Here is a 9,722-nt window from a genome sequence, read left to right on the forward strand (position 1 = left end):
GTTTCTGGAATGCTCAGGTTTCCAGTATGGCACCACATTGGGAAATAGATTGTGCAACCCTAAATAAAATTGCTGGATTTGCACTGCTCCCTCCTAAATCATTTCTGCTGATTCACATCACATCCTAAATCACTTGATATCTTTCTCATCTCTCATTAATAGCAAAATAGCTATATGGGCACGTAACTGTCTCACAGGAATCTCAAAGTGCCCTTCTGTCATCATTCACTTAATCCTAGAACACAAGATTCTTAGCTATGATTTCAAAGAAAACTATTACACACTCATGGCTCCAGTCTAAGCAACAACTACATTGCTCTTAACTTACTAAAGCCATGTCAGATTTAACTTCCATCAAAAAGGGGGATACAGAGTCCATCTACACTAAAAGCCAAAACAAAACCCAGCAGCAGCACATCTGAGGGTGTGTCTAGACTACACTTCTCTGTCGATAGAAAGATGTAGATTAGGCACGTCGAAATTGCTAATGAAGCATGGATTTAAATATCCCACACTTCATTAGCATAAACATGGCCACCATTTTTTTCAAAACAGAGCTTTTTCAAAAAAAATGGCAGTCTAGACTCGGATCTGTCAAAAATTAACCCTTTTTTGACAGATCCTGTAGTCCTCAAAAAATGAGGTTTACAGGATCTGTCAAAAAAGGGTTTATTTTCAACAGATCCATGTCTAGACTGCTGTTTTTTTCTGAAAAAGCTCTGTTTCGAGAAAAAAAGCGGCAGCCATGTTTATGCTAATGAAGCACGGGATATTTAAATCCCTGCTTCATTAGCAATTTCAACGTGCTTGATATGCATCCCTCTGTTGACAGAGGGATGCAGTCTAGACATAGTTGGATTGGTACTATGCCACTAAAAATAGATGTGCACTGAAATCACTTTATAAGTCAGTGTAACAGAATAGGATATGAGGGGCGAGTCACAACTATTGTTGGAGGATTCTGATTTGAATTGTGACTAGTGGGAGCTCTCTGTTAACATGTGATCTCACTTCCTCTGAGTAAGTCCATTCCCTTAAATCAGAGATGATCCGTTCCTCTAAGAATACATTTAGAGAAGTAGTTGGTTTTCTGGTTCTGTTAAAAGGGTCTGTACAAATGACTTTGTGCATATGAGTATATTCTCAAAAGGCTTCCAAAGCTTGGATGAAAATATTAAGCATAATTTCTACACCTTAGATTGCAAAATACTATACCAGACTAATCACAGATATTAATAGTCTGCACAAACTTTGTGTGCCCATCCATGGTAAACATTTAATAAAGCTAGTTCATCTGGAAAGGAAATTAAATTAAATAATCCAAAATGAGTAATGCATATTCAGAAAAATATGGCGTTCATAACTAACAAAATGGAATGTAGGCCATAGTACAAATACAGAGCCTGTAATTCCCTTCACCTTTTTTCATCCTCTTTTCATCCACTACTAAAATAACCACCATATTTTTTAAAAAAATCATATTTTATCAGTTGCTATATATTCCTGTTAATATCCATCAGCTTTGTGTTGGACTGTATGAGAAAAATATGTCTTCTTGGATACACATCAGGTAGCAGTACATATTCATTCTGATGGGAGGCTTATAGGCCAAAGAAATTTTATTGTTAATTATGTTTAACCTTACTCCAGTTCAAAAGCCACTTGATGCAGGACTGATTGGAACATAAACCACAAATTGGAGAGATACCAATGAAGAACAACAAAAATTATTAAAGGGCTGGGACACATGACTTATGAGGAGAGGCTAAGGGATCTGGGTTTATTTAGTTTGCAGAAAAGAAGAATGAGGGGGGATTTAATAGCAGCCTTCAACTACCTGAATGGGGGTTCCGATAAAGATGGAGCCAGGATATTATCAGTGATTGTGGATAACAGAACAAGAAGCAATGGTCTCAAGCTGTGTGCCCCAGGGGGGAGGCAAGAGGGAAATAGGAGCATCGGCTGGATATTAGGAATGAACAAATTCACTAGGAGGATAGTGGATTGTCTAGAGAGGTTGTGAAATCTCCATTCTTAGAGGATTTTAAGACCATGCTTGAGAAAGCCCTGGTTGAAATGATTTAGTTGAGGGGTTTGAACAGGGGATTGGACTAGATGACCTCCTACATCTCTTACAACCCTAATCTTCTATGAGACTGTGATTAGTAAATGTGAAAATGTATTTCAGGTATGAATATTGCCGAGTTTATTCTATATCAAGCTACTACTTGCAGCCATATGAAAAATCTGCTCATGCAGAGACAGTAGCAATTTTTTTCTTACAGTCAAATGGGGACTATGTTATTGCTGATATTTTTCACGAGTAGACAGAATTAAGGGATTTTTTCAGGGTATGCATAGTATAATTAAATACATAGCAAAGATATTATTTTATTAGTAGTAGTTTAATTTGTTCCTAAATATGTGAGCAATCTACCTTTGAAAACCTATTCTTATCAGAACTGCTCTTTAACAATTTTCTCTATTCTCATTGTCTACTTTTAACCAGTCACTGTATCAAAGTAACACAGAGAGTTACTAACATTTTATTAAAATGTCCTTTTGTGTATTCCATTGTTTTAATTGAATTTGTGATTCTACTTATACCACTTTCAGTATTTTGAGTAAAAGTATTACGTGACATTTATTAACGGGCAGAGATGAATTTTAGACCGTCTCATCTTTTTGCCTCTGTATGGAAAATTTGAGGCATTGCAGATGCTCTGGAAGGCTTTAGTTTATTCTGTGAAGCATCTCTCTGAACCTACAGAGGTTCTAATATGTGACACAGATGCCAAAAGAGAGAACAGAAGGGCTAGTCCCATGAATGACTTGCAACTGATTGCACATTGCTGTGTTGAACTATGGAAGTATATGGAGTAAAATCTTCTATGAAAGCTTGTAATGTTCTACATTTAATAATCATGATAAGATATGTATACAGGCTATGAGTATGAATTTATGAATTTGTGTACTCATGAGCTGTGTTCATGAATTTTGGCTCCATAGCTCAGCAAGGTAGTAGAGTATCGTAGAGGCATTTCCCAGGATAGGTGCTTATACAAAACTGAACTCCAGTAATGTTAATTGCAAAATCCAGGAGCGGGGGTGAGCAATAATAGGTTACTACAGTAATGGAAAGACATTGAGATAATTGGGAATTTCTGCCATCACAGCCAAAACCTGAAGTTTTTCACTGGGAGAAAGACCCACTTAAGGGCTTGATCTCAAGCAGTTGCCCAGATCCTCTAGAGATATTAATGAGTGACGTGGAATGAAACAATTAGGTTTCTGTACAAATAATAAACAAAACATTTAGATTCTACAAAAAGAACATATTCTGTCATTAGTGTGTTGTGGGTTTTTTTTTCAAATTTCCACCAACAGGGTGTTTGGTATGTGGATTCAGGGACAATGTGGAGTTCAATATTTATTAGATCCTGGCCCATACCCCAAACTAAAACTGGAATTCTGTCACATACAATGAAATAGACATCTTTGCATGCTGCAAAAATGTAAAGAGGGTAATGAGCCTCTGATGGAAGCAGCATGAAGAATAAATTATGTTGTTAGATTAAACCTGCCAAATAATCAAGCTTTCTGGGGAAAGTGTTGGGTAACTGATAGAGTGTATAGGAACTCCACCAGAAGACAGACATCTTTTGTTAACAATAAAAACACTGTTAGAATAATGTGCTAATGAGGGAAGTTAATAATGCAAGGATTAGCAAATTCTAATAAGCCGACGATCCATAAATTTACATAAGTGGGTAGCAGTTTCAGGGGAGCACATTCGGTCCCAGGAAATAACTTCTTAGAGTGAAATATCAGAATTAAGAAGAAGCAAAGGCTTATTTTAATTGTATTACTAATGTGGAATATATTGCATCCCTAAAGACAGAATTTGGCATCAATACTTGAAGTACAGTAGCACCTCCTCAATCTGAGCATTAAAAAGAACACAGGAAACACATGAATAATCAACTGCTCTATGTAGGCATGGAATAGCTTTACTCACCTGAATAATCCTATTGACTTCATTTAGACCACTGAGGTGAGTAAAGTTAACAGTCTTAGGCCCTAAAAGGATTGCAGGATCAATCCCTGAAATTAATTATAAAACAAATCCTGCAGAACTGGTACAAGCAAAATTCAAATTGATTTCATTGGGAGTTTTAACAGATTAAAGGCTAACGACAGTTGCATTTGGCCTTATGAGACAGATAATGCAATTCTGAATCTAACTGTTTAAAAACATAAGACACATAAGACATATACTCTCTCTCAGATGACAGGAAACTTGAACATGAAAAAATAGACTACGTTCACACTTGTCAGGTATTAATGCTTCCTTTTCAAGTTCATAGTGATAGTGAAAATAAAAATATCAAGTAGGGGTGTGCTCAATGTATTTTTTTAAAAAAACCCTGTAAGACTATAAAGACCAATGACCACTTAAGCTAAACAAAACTTTATTCTGTTAAAAGTGTGGAAGAAAACATTGTCCTCACTCTGAGTTTGTAAGCAACAAGTAGCCAGAGGCAGTTTTATTACGAGCTGCAGCAAGGGAAAAACTGGTTCGGACGGGGGGGAGTCCCCCCCCTCACCGAGGCAGATCTTCGAATACAAGCAATTATGAAGCAGTTTATATACTGTCTATTAAATATAATAACAATAACAATTAGTCTCCTTCCCATTACAAACACCAATGGCTAACAGTTATTTAGTTCCACCTAGATGCTCCTTATCTCAAGGTCCCTACCAGAGTCAGCATTCTATCTTTATCTCCGTATGGAGGCGAGAGGCGAAGGCAGCGTCTAATTACAGATCTCGTGTTGTCAGGCCACAGACTTAGCCTGACTCTTGCTCTCTTGTTAACAAGACCAAGATGGCTGCACACAAATTCCTTTATTCCTTTTTCCTGCTTCTACAAAAGTAAAGCCATAAAGACAGCAAAAATGGAAATATTTTCTTATTTAAAAACTTTCAAAGAAATCCGTATGTTACAAGCATATATGATTCCATAAGTGATACTACAAAAATAAGGAAGTGTTTAGCAGAATTATGATAATTTTATCTTCAGTATTTTACCACCTACTTTTGTACAGCACATGGGTTACAGCCAGTTAAAAATAGATTGTCACAATTTTTCATGAGATAGGACAGGTTTATTTTGCTCTTTCCACTGTAACCTTGTATAAGAAGAAATATTTAAAAACTTTCAAAATTTCTACACAGCTGTATGCTTAACACAATGGTTTAAATATAAAATAAAATTATTTGTGAAAACATTTTCCCATTATAGCGTGAATGATGTGCACAGTGAAGGTCTTCATTTTCCGTTTTTAAAGAGATGTTTGACAAATGGTGAGGTTTTGGTGCAACATATGCTGTGTAGAATTTCTACAGTGGATTCACCCTTGAGACCACTTTTCATGAATTTCTCATTTCTCTTTCTGGCAAACAGAGCCCCATAGAGCCCCACAGTTCTCAATGCTCCATGGCAGATATATGGGTAATTCCATAAATATATATGAAAGCCTGGGACTGGATTCTGCAGTCATTAGTTCAGGGATAAGCATGGAGTAATTCAGTATTGCCAACCCCAAGACAGTGGCGCTGGAACAAATTTTAGGTTGGGGATTCTAAGATGCACCTCTCCCCTCCCCACCTTATCTCATCCATACCCCTCCCTGCCACAGCTGGGGGTAGCTGCAGAGCCCTGGGTACAGGGGTGATAGTTGGGTCCCTGAGGTCTTCAGTGAAATCATCAGGAGCCTTGATGGCAGTAGATCCGCCGGCAGATGTAACCCCAGAGCTGACTGTATAGTCCATAAGGCTAGTGGCCAGGGTACTGAGGCCAGGCATCCGGGCCAGCAGCTGGGATCCTCTGGTGGTGACAGCTGGGATCCTGGCACAGAGTGCAACATCTGGGGGGTGCTATAGAAACGCCTGCACTCCTACTTCCCAGGCTTATACACCAAGATTTCCAAATATTCTAAGTTTCCCCAGGAAATTAAGACTGTCTTAAAAATCGTGAAATATCAGAAAACAATACCTATTGGGTTCTTTTTATTTGCCTTCTCTTTTTTGAATCTTTTACCTACACTCAAGGCATATTTACATGGCTTTTTTCCACAGACACAGGGGCTGTTTTTTATTTTCATCTCTTACCTCCAGGAAGTGGATCTTTCAGAAAGCACCAAATGCCAAGAGAGTTAGCAGCACTGGTAATTACAGTGTGGTAACTTCACTGTAAATCTGGAGTGACAACAGATTTTGACCCATAAAGTAGAATTCCCTTAAATCAGCACTCTATTTAATGATGTACCTACTTAATTGTAAAGATTAAATCAGGGAACAGGTCCAGTGTAATTGCCATCCATGATTCTTAACCAAGCATAAATGTACAACGAATTCAGTTACATCTCATGCCCACTTCAGTGTGCAAATCTATCCATAGTAATGACCAGATATGAATTTGTATTTGTTAGACTCAGCTTCCAGTGGGGCCCATTGTTCACTATGTACTAACAAGGCTGCACAATGAGTTGGTGAATTTTGTAAAGATGGAGGGTACTTTTAATGTATTCTTTGTACACGGCTTACAAAACAGAAGTGGCACTCTGCATACAGTTTCTATAATCCTTGGCAAATAGGGCAGTCACTCAGGGACAAATCTTGTCTTCAACCTCCCACCATAGAAAGACCCTAGAAGAGAATTGTTACCATCCTGCTGCACTAGGGAGAGGGCGGTATATGCATAGGGTTTAGGAAGGCCAAAGGGAGAGTCACTTCCTCTACACATGTATAGGTGGTCCCTGAATACTTAACCACTTTAGCATTACAGACAGAGCAAAATCAAATAAAGCAAGAATTGACAGAGAGCATAGTAATTTTTGCAATACATTTTGTATACTAGCAAAATTTGGAAATACCCTAGACTTACAACACTACTCATAAGAATTTTGAGAACTTCTCAGAATTTTCTGAAGCAACTTTACTATGAGGCATGTGGCATATACAAAACACATGCTAGCCTCACAAGTGTTTAATATCTTCAGGGGGTAGCCAAGATAGTCTGTAACAGGAAAAACTTAAAAAAATAACAAATAGTCTAGTTTAAATAGTTACAAAAGCCTGATAAGAACCATTAGTTTGCACATGGAAAGGAGGACGACCAACACCAGATTCTAGAACCATTAGCACCTTCATTGTTTGTTTGTTTGTTTGATTAAGTCATTAAGATGTGGAAGAATATGCGAGTCATCTGATATCCCATTCATACCATTTGAATAAGATTTAAACTTGTGAACTAAGTTAAGTTCCAACCCTTCTCTGTATATTTGGCTTGTGGAATTGATCTGAAACAAAACAGTGACTTTGAGATCCATTAATGAGTGTCTAGGAAGATTAAAGTATTCTCCAACAGGTTTTTGTGTGTTGCCTTTTCATATATCTGATTTGTGTCCATTAATTCTTTCCTGTAGAGACTGTTCAGTTTGGCCAAGATACAGTGCAGTGGGGCACTGCTGGCATTTTATGCCATAGATCATATTAATGGGTGTGCAGTTTAATGAGTCTTTGGTTTGGTGGCTGATATGATTGGGTACAGTGATGAAATAGCTTGTGTAGATGTGTGGGAAGAGTTGGCACCAGAGCTTCCATTATTTATTCTTGGATCTAGACTTCCAACACTCCTGTCATCTGAAGAAGTGGGTTGTGCCCACAAAAGAAGCATGGGATTTAAATATCCTGTACTTGATTAGCATATTCATGGTCGGTTGCCATTTTAAAATGCTGGTTGCCCGATTTAACTTGCTGCGTGTAGACGCGGTAGTCCAATCCAAAACCCTTCCCTCGAATTAACTGTTACTCTTCATTGCATTGCCTTGGATCGGACTACCACGTCTACACGCGGCAAGTTAAATTGGGCGACCAGCATTTTAAATGGCGACTGGCCATGAATATGCTAATCAAGTACAGGATATTTAAATCCCATGCTTCTAATCAAGCGCGGAATATTTAAATCCCATGCTTCATTAGCAACTTCAGTATGCTTCATTTGCCTAGTCTGAACTAGGAAGCAAGTGTAGACATACCCAAAGAGCACAGTAATTTTTAAAATACATTTTGTATACTAGCAAAATTTGGAAATACCCTAATTCAAATCGCACGCGCATGTGTGTGTGTAGTGTATATACAGATTGAACCTTTCTTAGTCAGGACTTTCTGGTTTGGTAACATCCATGGTCCTGCTGGACCAGAGAGTCCCAGTGAGGGCTGGTAGCTTTACACACTGCAGCTGGGCTGCCCAGTGGGACAGGCAGTGCAATGCACCCCGACTAGGCAGGCAGCCCGGCATGCTGTAGATGTGCTTTCCAGTGGGCCTGAGAGTCCTCTGAACTCCAGCTGGGCAGCCCGGTGGGGTTGGGGGCAGGCTATGGCCATTGGACGGGCCCGTTCTGAGGCAGCTCTGGCAGGCGGGTTGAGAAATTACTTATCCTGGTCCAGCAAAATCCCTCATCCAGGACCAGTCAGGTCCCAAGGGTGTCTGACTAGGGAGGTCCAGCCTGTATTTGTATGTGAAAAAGAGAGTATTTGATGATGTGGTACATGCAGTACAGATTTATAAACAGTCTCTTGGGCAAATCAAGTTACTGTGAAGAAGTAATAAAATGGGAACATCCAAAAACACTCACTGAAACACTTCAAAAACAACAAATAGTCTAGTAGCACCTTAAAGACTAACAAAACATGTAGATGGTATCATGAGCTTTCGTGGGCATAGCCCACTTCTTCAGATGACCGGAGTTATGAGTAGGAGATATGAAAACTCGAAATAAATAGGAGAGGGAGGAGAAAAAGAAAAAAAGGAAAAAGGAAGGGAGGTGAGAAACAGGGCATCATTAAGTATCAGGAGAATGGAGACTTGAACCTAAGCAGATCAAAGTAAATGGATAGATGCTAAGGCAGGAAGGATACCACTCTCAGAGCAGTTAGCGCCTTCAGTGGTTATGAAGTAGGTAGTGTCCTAACCAGCCCATATCTCGATTGAGTCCATTAGCATGTGAATTGAATTTGTGGATGAAGTGAGATTCCAATGCTTCCCTATGTATTTGGCTTGTGGAGCTGGCCTGTGAGAAGTTAGACAATATTGTCTCCAGGTTAAACAATATAGTGATCCAACCTATGACATTAGGGGCCTGCAAGCACTGTAAGTGACAATAAATGTCATGGACCACAACTAAGTAATGGATAAATAGCTGGGACTCAAAAGCATCTGAAAAGAATCCTAAGTTTGTGACATTTGCAAATCTGTTTCTGAAGACATGAAATATCATAATAACCACATTGGCTTTTTTAGGTTCTGAGTGGGGAAAGATTTGCCCTTTTGAAGGTTAAATCACTGTCAGTTTTAGTATCAGAAGGGTAGCCATGTTAGTCTGAATCTGCAAAAGCGACGAGGAGTCCTGTGGCACCTTATACACTAAAAGATTTATCGGAGCATAAGCTTTTGTGGGCGAAGACCCACTTCATCAGATGCATGTCTGACGAATAATCTTTGCCCACAAAAGCTTATGCTCCAATAAATCTGTTAGTCTATAAGGTGCCACACGACTCGTCGTCACTTTCTCAGTTTTAGGAAGTTCTTAATTTTCTATAAGCGTGTTAAACATTGCAGGGCAAGTTTCCATGATTTTCCCTTTATTTTGAGAATA

The sequence above is a fragment of the Pelodiscus sinensis genome, chromosome 17 (assembly GCF_049634645.1).
Source record: "Pelodiscus sinensis isolate JC-2024 chromosome 17, ASM4963464v1, whole genome shotgun sequence".
In the NCBI taxonomy this organism is placed as follows: domain Eukaryota; kingdom Metazoa; phylum Chordata; order Testudines; family Trionychidae; genus Pelodiscus; species Pelodiscus sinensis.